Source organism: Pseudopodoces humilis, chromosome 2, assembly GCF_049639895.1.
Source record: "Pseudopodoces humilis isolate 2021_Gansu_Grassland_sample_001 chromosome 2, ASM4963989v1, whole genome shotgun sequence".
In the NCBI taxonomy this organism is placed as follows: Eukaryota; Metazoa; Chordata; class Aves; order Passeriformes; family Paridae; genus Pseudopodoces; species Pseudopodoces humilis.
Genome location: NC_142201.1, coordinates 78,458,904 through 78,472,585, shown reverse-complemented (window position 1 = coordinate 78,472,585; position 13,682 = coordinate 78,458,904). Strand labels below are relative to the sequence as shown.

Below are 13,682 nucleotides of genomic sequence, written 5' to 3'. Positions count from 1 at the left end.
AGTGAGAACAGATTGTACTCCCTTACATAATTACCACTGGATAAGGTATGTCATTTAATGACCTTAACATGTTTTGAGATCATTATGTGAAAGACACCACACACAGGGTAACATCAGTTATTGAAATGGATATACCAGCAAGAGAAAGGCTCATGTCCAAATCTAGGAATGTATCCTAAACCATGAACACAGGGCATGAAAGGAATTTGGATATACCCACAAGAAGATTAAGACACACATGAGGCTGAATGTTGGTAACCAAAATGATAATTCACTTTTATTTAAGACCAAGGAAGACAGGAAGGAGGAAAGATAGAAAAGTAGGAAAAAGCAAAGAATTAGAGAAAGCAAGAAAGGATCCCATGGCCCCTTATCACACCAGGTCCTCACCTGCACATTGTATCCACAGTGCCTGGGCTCTGGTGGTTTGCGCTGTCGGCAGCTCAGGTGTGAGAAGCTGCGATCTGCTCCTTTTGTTTTCTAAGTGCCGCAGTTCACTCTGACAGACCCAAGCAGTGGTAAAATGGGTTGTTTTATAGCGGTTCCACAATTAAAGACCAAATTAACATGTGGCTTAATATGTGAAATTGCTTTACATAAATATTACTAGTTAAATATAGCCCATAGAAACGCGTGTGCTGCATATATGAATATTAACAAATGCAGAGCCTATTTAAAAAAGTCACAGGCGGCCTCCAAACCTCAAAACAAAAATCTGAGTCAAAGCATAATTGTGTGTAAGCTCAAAACTCTGTCATTAGTGTTAGCTGTCTTCATTAAAGCAGTCTTCCTCCTTCAGTCACTTTAAGCCATGTATCCTTCCTTCTCTGACCAGATATCAGCACTACTTTGAAATAAATATTTGGGTATTAAATCATTACAGCTCTTTTGTTGTTTAAATCACAATGTTTAGCCAGCAAGGCAGTTAAGTTTAAAAGCACTCAGCCAAGGACAAATTCTAGCTGTGGAAATGGAAAATAAGTGGTCATGTTTGAAGAGAATGGCAACACTACAGCAAGAGGCCTCCAGTGTTTGACGACTTGAAGAGAACCAGGCACTTTGGTGGGGGAGAGGGGGCATTTGCCACAGAAAGGACAAACCTAAGAACCCGCATGAAGTGCAGGAGGAAGTGCATGAAAGGGGATTTTTGAAGCTCCGTCTGAAATACTGCAGCTAAAACTTCTAGAAATGTTCCATCATAAAGTCAATTTCAATCACAGATGTAAATGATTGACATTGTGTACTAAATTGCTATCAGTGTAATCTTTACTTTTTGATATTTTCTCCTGTAAGAATTTGGTTGCTGTTCTTTAAGAGAAACAATTTGATGTGATTTGGAAGACTAAGCCTCAAAGCAGGTAGTGTGCAGCTAGGTGTATTTCAGAGTGGAGCTATTTTCAACTGGACAGTAAAAATGAGAGATATGCAAGTCTGAAAGAGAAATCTGGTATCTTAATATGCTTCTCTCTTTCAGAATAACTGTCCTAATATTGCTCTTGAAATAAGATTTTGGTTTGCAGTTTTGAAAAAACCAAAAGGTAATAACTGAGTTTTTGACACTCTGTCACACCCCTTCAAATATTTATCCCTAACCTAAGGATTTCTGCTGGAATAGCAAACCCAAAAGTATTCCATTTTCTTAACTCTTGGCAAAACTATTTGCTACACAACAGGAAATGGAGATTGATCAAGTGGCTCCACACACAGAGAAGGCATCAGTTAGACAGCAACTGAACCATAATGAGTCTCTTCTACTCTTTTCTCTAGTTCTACAGTCTTTTGGTAATCCTCTTCAAAACATTACGCAGCAGTTAAGATAGCAATGCTTTTATCTATCCCCCTATGAACTAAAAGGAGGAAACAGCCCTGCAGCCAAAGCAGAGGAGACAAGAAGTGAGGTTAGCATTTAATATTGAGGTGAACACTTCAAAAATTCCTAACTCTTTGACCTCATTATGTTTTTACACAGTTTCTGTAATAACAGTCTCCAAGAGCAGCTATGACATGTGCCAGTCTGGAACTACAGAAAAATAATGAAATAGAAGGCTTTTGGTCTAAGTAGGCTACATCTAGATAATTGCAGTGTTATTAAATACTACAAACTTTTTCAAAGTCCATGTGTAGAAGTTTACTGGCTAGGCACAAATGCACTTTCTTCCACTTTCAGCTCATTCTTTTATGAAGCAATGAATATTTAACTACCTTTAGTTAGTTATTTTATTTTTTTCACAAAGCTGAAATGAAATCTTGATTCAAGGTGCAACAATTCCTACATGTTATAAGAAATTTTCTAAGCCATCTAAGATCTGTTAGCCATGAGGTAAGCCAATCCCACTAAGAAGTACTTTTAGTGTTCCCCTATTCCAGCACTGCTTTTTCAATTTATGATATTCCTGGCTCCTGAGCATCTATGCAAATTTCCCCTTTTGGGAAGGAGAGAGGTTTTCTCTCTCTGCTTCCATACATTACTTTAAATTACTTTAAATTGATGTCTGACACTGAATTGATCCTAAACAAATTCTAATAATGATTGTGAAAATTATATTACAGATTAAGGCCTCAAGTAGTGTAGGCAGCCCTTCAGTGACTAATTCCCAATTTCCTACAGAATTTGTTTAGTTGATTAGTCTCTGTAGCCTGTTATAATTCCTCGGGGAATTGTCTGGCTCACTGACTCAGTGATAGGTATACAGGTGGTGATGTTACTCAAATTGCACATTTTGCCGAGCTCTTGAACTAAATCTGGTACAACATTCCTGGTCTCCAGAGGAAGCTACATCCCTTTGAGCTACTATTCTATAAAGTATAGAAATATGATCTTTATTAACCTTTTCATTTCAGACAAACACTATCATAAACTCTATAACCATCAAAAAAATTCACTTGATCCCAAGTACAATTTATAAAGTGTTTTGTTTCAATCTTATCTGTAAAGGATTTGCTGTCTGCTGAACAGTCCAGTAAAGTGTTTCCTGGTTTGGGGCTAGCTTTGTCCAGGTGTAGTGAATCCAGAAGTCTCAGCCAACAGTTTTCACAGCCATGTGGGTAGTCAGGAGAACTTGGAATGGTCCTTTCCACTCTTCCTTAAGTGGTTCATCTTTCCACATGTGGACCTAATCCCTGGGTTGATGAGGATGTACCTGAATGTCCAAGGTTGTTGAGGACACAAAACAACAAACCTATGTAAAACTGAGAGCTCTTTTCACAAAGATAATAAATACTCTTTAAAATTACTAATTCCTATCACATGGCTTTCTCCTGCGATAGTTTGATACAGCCTGCCTTAAATAATATCATAAGGACGTTCATAAGATCTTTCTTTAGATCTAGGCTGTATTCTAATTCTTAATAAAGCTAAAGGAAAAGCCTGAGGCCATCTTAGTGAAGTTTCTTGACAAATCTTACTTATTTGCCATTTCAGATTTCAGTTCATCCTTTCTACTATTCCACGGGAATGAGATCTCTAAGGAGTGTGGATATTCCATGTAATTCCCAAGCACTTTGCATAAACTTTGAACTGTTTCAACCACAGAATGAAATCCTCTGTCTGAAGACAGGCCCAATGGTACCCCAAATCTGGGTATAATTTCCTTTAAAAAAATTTCTGTTACTTCTTGAGTTTTGTTGGTGTGACAGACAAAGGCTTCTGGCCATCCAGAAAGGCTATCTACCAAGAACAGTATCAATAACCATCTTCCCAGGGTAGTTCTAAAATATAAGTCTTGGTTTGAGACAGTTTAAAGAAGTGGACACTCTAAAATGAGTTACCTCCCCTTCGTTCCATCCAGTCCCTTTCCACCAATAAGGAACAAATACAAGTAGATGTAAGTGAATAGATAACAATTTATTGACAAGTGAAACAGCAACAGGCAAAAAATAACAGTAAATAATCACTAGATAGTGATCACTAGATACAAAATTGCTAAATATCACAAATCTCATGGGAACAAAGAGACACCTGAAGTGGTGGAAATGCCTGCAGGGTGACCCAGCCTTAGGGATTGACTCACTTTGCAAATGTCACTCCAAAACAGTTTTTGATAGTGTATGGAAAATCACGGTGCCAAAGGCTGGTGTCCACTGAGGACTCCTGCAAAAATCAACTTTATTTGAATAAATGGAGAGTCTAGTGGGCCATACCCCTGTGGGGTCTCTCAAGTTTTTGGAGGATCCAGCCTCCTTTTATCCTAAACTCCCTACTGCATGTTGCCCTCCTCCCTTCCCCATTGGCTGAAATACCAGGAATGTACAAACTTCCCAAACCACCTACTTACTACATATCTTCCTTCCAACATGTACCCCCACACCCATTCTTCTAGAATATGATTGGGGCTTTCAGGTTATCTAGTTACATGGTCTGATCTCTCCTACACCCTCTCTAGGAAAACCTGAAAATTTTTAACTTTTCACACATGACTATAGAACTAGGCTTGTTAGTTATGAACAGGGAAGGCTCTGAGTAGCTTACTGAGGTTAGAGATTTGCTGGATTGTCTCAAAGATTTCCATAGTCTTGGCTTGTTGTTGGATTGTGGCTTCCAGCTTTGCCATTTGAATTTGGAGCCTGAAAAAGAAGTATAGGCCTTGTGACAGAAGTCCACAAGAAAACAAATCACAAAGGAACCCCATGAAAGAACCTCATCTGAAACAAAAGCATCTTTGAAGATCATGTATTAGTATCTCACTGGGATGCAGGATGACAGTCCTGTTTTTTTCACAGAATCACACAAAGTGAAGCCTTGCTCCACTGTCTTACCGTTGAATGCGTTCTTCCAGCTGGGGGATAGCTGCAGCTGATGAATCAAAAGACTCAACCAGGCGGCCTTGCATGTTTCTCAAAATTGTTATTACCTTCTTCTCCTTTAGGGCATTCTTCCCTGACTCAGCATAATAATCATTCTTGTTAAGAAGTTCTTTTAGGTCCTTAAGCTGTCAAACCACAAGAACAATCCCCAGTAGAAAGCTTTTATATACTAAAAAAAGTAGAGTGCTTTGATGTTAACTTTCAAAACCTGTGTTACTTCTTCATCTTTAATAGTGGGCCCTCTCCTACACTGATTTCCTAGAGTGTTTCCTAAAGACTGGCACAACACTTCTCCTCTCCTCTCTCAAGTACTCTGAACACACTTTGTAGCCTGTTCTGATGTCACAGTTTACGAATGGTATTCCCCAAATTCAGGCTCCCACTGAGACTCTCCAAACCACACTTCTGCTCCCTTACTCCCTCCTTCCCTTCTCCCTCACCCGTGTGACAGGAAGGAGAACTGGGGACACAAAAGGTAAAGGTAATGGGTTCAGTTCAGAACAATTTACTGGAAACAGCAATGAGATATGAAAACAGTAACAGCAACAATATTCATAAAGAAAAGTGTTCAAGAGAGCAGTAAGAGATTCATATGCAAAATGCTCAGAACTGGTGTTACCCAACCACCAACTCCCTGTGCCACACTTATTCCACACTAGGGAATAGATTCCCTTTCCTTTCCCCTTCCCCATGCACTGCACCTGCTCCTGCCCCCTGCCCGCCTCCTCCACCCTCTGTCCTCCAGTTGTCCAGAACAATCTCAGGGCCCCAGCCATGCCCCCTCCTGGCTACCACAAAAATCAACCCTGTCCTGGCCTGAACCAGGACAGTTGACTATTCCAACACAATCAGAAACTTCTCCTATTCCTAAAGTGACTTTACAACTCCATAAAAATGGTGATGGGGGGAAGAAATACTACAAAACATCAGCATAAAACACCAACAGGCCTACTCTTTCTCTGTCAACACAGTCCACTTTGCCAAACCATAGAGAAGAAGCAAATACTGTGTGCTCCATGAAGCTTGGGAAGCAGCTTTTTGAAAGGAATACACAGGGCCTTCTCCAATTAAGGACAAAGTTACATCACAACTAGTGATTTTTTTAATTGTAGTCACCAGACTTATCAGTCACATCAGTTATGTGTCATTCAACTTACTCCTGTGACAAAGTTGTGTAGTGTACTAAGAACAGCTTAGTGGTGTCAACAGGGAAACATCAAAGGCAACAGTGCTGTTTCTTCCCCTGAACTGCCCCATGTTACACAAACGTCTTAAGGAATGAAGTTCCCTGCTGTTTACTACAAAGAAGGCTTGGATCAGAAGACCTGCCAAGAAATAGGTATTTTCCATACCTTAGTTTTACACTTCTCCAGTTTCTCCAACAGTAGCTTCTGTTCCCTCCTGCTGTTGGTCTTCACAGTTCCAAGTGGAGCTCCTTCCAGGGAATTCTTTTTGAGAATTTTGTCAAGCTTCTGCCTGGCCAATGGCTAAGGAAATGGTTTTTCATGAGCATGACAAAATCAGTGCAAACATGACAACAAAAGCAATGCTTTTACTGATGAAATTACATCATTAGATCAGTCTACAGGTTGAGGGAGAAGTTGGCCAGCAGTGAAGCAATTCTCCCTTTCTATTCTGCTCTTGTGAGACTCCACCTAAAGTAGTGTATCTCCCTCTGCAGCCCCCAGCACAAGGCAGACATGGACCTGATGAAAAGAGGCCAGAGGAGGGCCACAAAGACATTCATAGGGCTGGAACGCCTCTCTCATGGAAAAAAGGCTGAGGAATTTGGGATTGTTCAGTTTGAGAAAAAGCAGGCTCTGGGCAGATTTTATTGCAGCCTTTTAACATAAAAAGAAGGAGAGATCATTTTAACAAGAATTGTAGTGACAGGTCAAGGGCAACAGTTTAAAATGAAAAGACAGTAGATTTAGATTTGATATAAGGAGGAAAATTTTCCATGTATTGTGATGGAGCACTGGACAAGATTGTCCAGAGTTGTGCTCATCCCTGGAGGTGTTCAAAATGAAGCTGAATGGGAATTTTTGCAGCCCTTCTGCTTCAAATAAATATGAAATTAAGTTCAAAATACAACTCAAGTCCAGATCAATTACCTTTTTTCAGCACTATTTCAAAATGAACTCACTATCAAGAACACATATGCTTACACTGATAAGTTCTATCTAGAGATACCTGCATTTGTCTCTAAGAGTCACCTGTTTGTCCTGCTCAGAATCTGTTTGAGTTGAAGAATCAACCTTTAGCTGAAGATCTTCTCCCTGCAATGTAGGAAGCTAAGCAAGCAAGAAAAAAGAGAAATCCTCAGCAGGACTGTAGCATCCCACTGCCTTCAAGAAGAGAGCATGAAGAAATGTGACTTCTGCCAAAGGTAGTGTAAGAGCTCAGAAAGAGAGCTATGTACCTTATTCTCAGAAGAGGAGATAAGATGTTCCTTCTGTTCTGCTCTTGCAGCTGGTAATAGAGAGAAAAAATAAGATAAGAGTGTTGCTGCTGTGAGTGCTTCTTTCACTTTGCTTTTCCAAAACTGATTCACTCCAGAGAGGCCTACAAAGGTAAACATGTAGTCCCTCTGAAATTACCTTTGCTGAGCTCAACTGCAGCAGAGCTCACACCCACTCTGTTTTGGTCTGCAGCAGGAAGCTGCACATCAGCCAACACTTTCCTTCGACCTTCAGAATCAGTCTGCATAATTTAAGACACATGTGAGAACTGGCACAGGCTGCTTCCACACCACCTTCCACCCTTAAAGCTTCTGCTTCAGCCAAGAGGTCTATCAAGAGAGGGATCAGGTAATGGAAAGAACAAAAAAAAAGGGCAAACACAGTCAGCATGTTCGGCATCTCTCTTGAGTAGATCTTTCAAAACAGGATGAAGTCCACCTGCCCAAACTTGAGAGAAGGCAGAAGAAATAGGTCTCTAAACTATGGGTCATCTGCAACCATTTGACATTGACTGGATCCACAAATGCCAGCCTTCTAGGGCTTCAGGGGACTGTAACCAGACGGAAGTGTTACTTCTTTGTCTTAGAAATCCCATATGGATGTCAGCTGCAAGGAGGTCCAGGACTTTGTCCCAGTCCCATCTGAACAGCTTGTCTGAAGCAGCAGCATGTCAGGGTCCAAGTTACAAACATTTGGCATAAGCATCAGCAAAGGAAAATGAACCTAGAAGCAGGTGAGGCAGTGGGACCCCCACTGCCTCCCTCAGAGAAGGTACCTCAGAATCCCAGGGAAAATCATTATCTTCCTGTTTTGCTTCTCCCCCTGCTGGCTGCAAGACTCTGTCTTCATTTTTTGCTTCTCTCCATGCTTGTTTCAAGACCCCTAAGAAAAGGTAAGCGTGTAACAGCTATGAGTGTTTATTTTACTCTGCTGTTCTGCACCTGATTCACTCCAGAGAGGCTTACAAAGGTAACCACTTAGCTCCTCTGAAGTTACCTTTGCCGCGTTCCACTGCAGCAGAGCATGCATCCAACCTGCTGGTGTTTGCAGCAGGAAGCTGGACAGCAGCCAACACTTCCCCTTCACCTTCAGAATCAGTCTGCGTAATTTAAAAGACATACGTGAGAATGGGCACAGGCTGCTTCTCCACCCATTTCCACATTCAAAGGCTGTGCTACAGCCAAGAGGCTTAACAAGAGGGATTAGGTGATGGAAAGAACAAAAAGGGCAAACACAGCAAGTGCATTCAGCATCTCTGTTGTGCAGGGTTTTCAAAACGGGACCAAGTACATCTGCCCATGCCACAGAGAATGTAGGCAAAAGAAATAAATCTGTAGACTGTAGGTCATATGGGAACCCAGTTGACATTAACTGCATATACAGAAGAGAGATGCTTGATGGAAAAATGAATCCTCACAATTCCAATCCTGCACAGTTTTCACAGGACTGTAACAAACACAGAGGTTTACTACATAATCCTTACTGCAAATCTAGTTTGGACATCAGCCACAAGGAGGCCAAGGATATTAGCTTGACCTCACTTTGTCCTAATCCCATCTGAACAGCGTGTCTGCAGCAGCAGAATGTCAAGGTCTAAGATATGAGTGTGTGGCAGAAGCAGCATCAAAGGAAAATGAGCCCAGAAGCCAGCGAGTGAGAGGGACCTCACTGTCTCCTTCAGAAAAGGTACCTCAGAATCCCAAGAAGAATCATCATCTCCTGCTCCTCCTGCTGGTTGCAAGACCCCTAAGAACAGGTAAGAGGCTTGTCATAGCTCTGAGTGCTTGTGTCACTCTCCTTTTCCAAATCTGATTCACTTCACTGAGGCTTACAAAGGTAACCATGTAGTCCTTTTGGAATTACCTTTGCTGTACTCTGCAGCACCAGAGCGCACACCCACTCCTTTGTGGTCTGCAGCAGGACGCCGCTTGCTGGCAAACACTTCTTCTACAATTTTAGAAAAAGGCTGCATAATTTAAAAGACACACATAAGAACTGGCACAGGTGGCTTCTGCACCCACTTCTATGTTCAAAGCTTCTGCTTCAGCCAAGGCGCCTAAGGAGAGGGATAAGATGATGAAAAGAACAAAAAGGGCAGACAAAACCAATTCATTCATCACTGTTGTTAAGCAGCAATTTTAAAATGAGACAAAGTCCACCTGCCCAAGCTTGAGAGAACCTAGGCAGAAGAAATAAATCCTTAAATTGTCGGTCATACACAACCATTTGACATTGACAAATCACAAAAAAGATCTGTAAAGAGGAAAAAAGTAATTCTCACAATTCCAGCCTTCTAGGATTTCAGAGGACTGTAACCAAAAGGAAGTGTTACTTCTTTGTCCTAGAAATCCAGCTTGGGGATCAGCCACAGGGAGACATATGACATTAGTTGGACCTCACTTTTTCCCAGTACTAACTGAAGAGATTATCTGAAGCAGTAGAATGTCAAGGTCCAAGTAAGGAGGCTGTGGCAGAAGCAGCATCAGAGTAGAACGAGCCCAGAAGTAGGTGAGCCAGAGGGACCCCACTGCCTTCCTCAAAGAAGGTACCTCAGATCCCCAGGAGGAATCACTGTCTTCCTTTTTCACTTCTGCTGCTGCTGCTGCTGGCAAGACACCTAAGAAAGACAAGGAGCGTGTCATTTCTGTGAGTGCTTATTTCACTCTGCTTTTCTCCACCTGCTTTCACTCCAGAGAGGCTTACAAAGGTAAGGTAACCACTTAGTCCCTCTGAAATTACCTTTGCTGTGCCCCACTGCAGCAGGGCGTGCATCCAACCTGCTGCTGTTTGTAGCAGGAAGCCCCACACTAGCCTGCATTTTCTCTGGACCTTTAGGATCAGTCTGTAATTTAAGAGACACACGTGAGAACTGGCACAGGCTGCTTCCACACCTGCTTCCCTGCTCAAAAGTTCTTCTGCCAATAGGCCTAAGGAGAGAGATCAGGGGATGAAAGAACCAAAGGAGCCAATACAGTGAGCACATTCAGCATTCTGTTGAGCAGGGTTTTCAAAATATGATTAAGGACACCTCCCTGAGCTAGAGAGAACCTAGGCAGAAGAAATTATTATCTGAAGTGTAGGTCATATGGGAACTGTTTGACATTGACCGCACCTAGAGAAGTGAGAGGAACCAATCTGATTTTTATTAATGCCTGAGCATATGTTATACATGAGGTGAAAAACAACTTCAGGGGTTGTACACTTGCTGGGAGCCCTGTCTCTGGTGAGCCTTCACCTGGCAGCTGACCAGGAGAAAGAAAACTTTTGTGACTGGGCTGCAAGAGATCCCCTCCCCCCACACTAGCCAGTGGGGCAGATCCCTGGATGCCCAGGAAAAATGCCTGGGAAATTGGGCCATGGGATGAGCCTGAGCACACAACAGTAGTGAACTTCGGTAGGAGCACTTATCTTCATCAATAAACAGTTCCCAAATATAATATTGTTGCACTTGTATTTTCGTTTGAGAAATCTATCAAAAAGAATCCTCTCCAACTCTCCTTTTACAACAGGATGGGACAAGGAGTAATCTGAGTGATGGAGAAACAGAAGTCCTCAAAACGCCAGCCTTTCACTGGTTTCAGAGGAGCTTTACTGCTCTGTGCTATTCTAGAAATCTAACTTGGACATCAGCCACATGGAGCTCAGGACATTAGCTGGATCTCACTTTGTCCCAGTACTAACTGAACAGATTATCTGAAGCAGTGGCTGGTTAAGGTCCAAGTTACAAGTGTGTAGCAGAGGCAGCAGCAAATGAAAATGAGTCCAGAATCCAGTGAGTGAGAGGGACCTCAGTGTCCCTCAGAAAAGGTACCTCAGAATCCCAGGGAGAATCGGTGTCTTCCTTTTTCACTGCTCCTCCTGCTGGTTGCAAAACCCCTAAGAACACATAAGAAGCTCATCATGGATCTTAGAGTGCTTGTTTCACTCTCCTTTTCCAAATCTTTTTTACTCCAGAGAAACTTACTAACGTAACCATTTAGTGCCTCTGAAATTACCTTTGCCACACTCCTCAGCAGCAGAGCGCACACCCACTCTACGGCATTTTCCAGCAGGATGCTGCACGGGGTTAATCACTTTCTCTCTAAGATCACTGAGATGCTGTGTAATTTAAAAGACACACATGAGAACTGGAACAGGCTCCTTGTGTACACACTTGCACACACAAAGCTTCTGCTTCAGCCAAGAGGCCTAGCAAGAGAGGGATCAGGTAATGGAAAGAACAAAAGGATCAAACACAGCCAATGCATTCAGCATCTCTCTTGAACAGATTTTTAAAACAGGATAAAGTCCACCTGCTGAAGCTCAAGAGAACTTAGGCAGAAGATATAAAGATCTAAAGTGTGGGTCATACACAACAATTTGACATTGATGATTCACAGAAGAGATTTGTGAGGAGGAAAAGATCAGTTCTCACAATATCAGACTTCTAGGACATCAGAGGACTGTAACCAGAAGGAAGTGTTACTTCTTTGTCTTAGAAATCCAGCTTGGAGGTCTCCCCCAAGGAGACACACGGCCTTAGTTGGTGAGCAGAGCTCTCAAAACAAGACAAAGTCTACCTGCCCAAGCTAGCAACAACCTAGGCAGAAGAAATAAATCTCTAAACTCTAGGTCAACAGGAATTGTTTGACATTGACTGCATTCAGGGAAGAGAGCTGTGTGATGGAAAAACAGCAGTCCTCACAATGTCATCTTTCACAGATTTCAGACTACTGTAACCAACAGGAAGCTTTACCACTCTAGTAGAAGTCCTGCTTGGATGCCAGCCTCAAGGAGGCCCAGGACATCAGCTGGACCTCCTTTTGTCCCAGCCCTCACTGAAAAGATTATCTGAAGAAGCTGGTTGTCAAGATCCAAGTTACAAGTGTGTGGTAGAAAAAGAATCAAAGAAAAATGAGCAGAAAATCCAGTGAGCCAGAGGGGCCTCCATGCCTCCCTCAGAGAAGGTACCTTAGGATTGCAGAGGGAGTCACTGTCTTTCTCTTTTGCTGCTCCTGCTGCTTGCGAGGTCCCTAACAAAAGATAAGAAGTGTGTCATTTCTATGAGTGCTTATTTCACTCTGCTGTTCTTCACCTGTTTCACTCCAGAGAGGCTTACAAAGGTAACCATTCAGTCCCTCTGAAATTACCTTTGATACTCTCCTTGGCAACAGCGGGCTCTGGAAACATTCTGCCAGCAGGAAGCAGCACAGTGGTTGCTAATTCATCTAGAACTTCAGTACTAGGCTGTGTAATTTAAAAGACACATGTGAGAACTGGCACAGGCTGCTTCCACACTCGCTTCCCTGCTCAAAAGTTCTTCTGCCAACAGACCTAAGGAGAGATCAGGGGACAAAAGAACAAAAAGGGCAAACACAGCAAGCATCTCATGTTTTTGGCATCTCTCTTGAGCTGATATTTCAAAACAGGACGAATTCCACCTGCCCAAGCTTGAGAGAACCTAGGCAGAAGAAATATGTGTATGTGGGTCATACACAACCATTTAACATTGGCTGGATCCACAAAAGAGAACTGTGAGGTGGAAAAAAGCAATTCTCACTATTCCAGCCTTCTAGGATTTCAGAGGACTGTAACCAAAAGGAAGTGTTACTTCTTTGTCCTAGAAATCCAGCTTGGGGATCACAGGGAGACATATGACATTAGTTGGACCTCACTTTTTCCCAGTACTAACTGAAGAGATTATCTGAAGCAGTAGAATGTCAAGGTCCAAGTAAGGAGGCTGTGGCAGAAGCAGCATCAAAGTAGAACAAGCCCAGAAGTAGGTGAGCCAGAGGGACCCCACTGCCTTCCTCAAAGAAGGTACCTCAGATCCCCAGGAGGAATCACTGTCTTCCTTTTTCACTTCTGCTGCTGCTGCTGCTGGCAAGACACCTAAGAAAGACAAGGAGCGTGTCATTTCTGTGAGTGCTTATTTCACTCTGCTTTTCTCCACCTGCTTTCACTCCAGAGAGGCTTACAAAGGTAACCACTTAGTCCCTCTGAAATTACCTTTGCTGTGCCCCACTGCAGCAGGGCGTGCATCCAACCTGCTGCTGTTTGTAGCAGGAAGCCCCACACTAGCCTGCATTTTCTCTGGACCTTTAGGATCAGTCTGTGTAATTTAAGAGACACACGTGAAAACATTCCTGCTCAAAGTTTCCGCTTCAGCCAACAGGCCTAAGGAGTGGGATCAGGTGATGGAAAGGACAGAAAGGGCAAGCAGAGTCAGTGTGTTTGGTATCACTTCTGAGCATCGTTTTCAAAACAGTAAAAAGTCCACCTTCTCATCTGGAGAGAACCTAGGCAGAAGAAATAAATCTCCAGACTGTGGATCATATGTGAACCAGCTGATCCTGCATGCATCTAGAGAAGCAAGCTGTGATGAAAAAACAGCAATCCTCACAATACCAGCCTGTTAGTTTTCAGAGGACTGTAACC

General features: G+C 42.5%; 1 long non-coding RNA gene across 1 annotated transcript; it reads right to left on the bottom strand.

The window, feature by feature from the left end:
• Nucleotides 1-4,434: 4,434 nt before the first annotated feature.
• LOC102106781 (uncharacterized) lies at nt 4,435-7,145 on the bottom strand. Its single transcript, XR_015774686.1, has 3 exons — nt 7,020-7,145; nt 6,156-6,290; nt 4,435-4,563 (listed from the first exon to the last, which is right to left on the bottom strand). It is a non-coding gene; the product is annotated as an uncharacterized LOC102106781 (long non-coding RNA).
• Between the last annotated feature and the right edge of the window lie 6,537 nt (nt 7,146-13,682).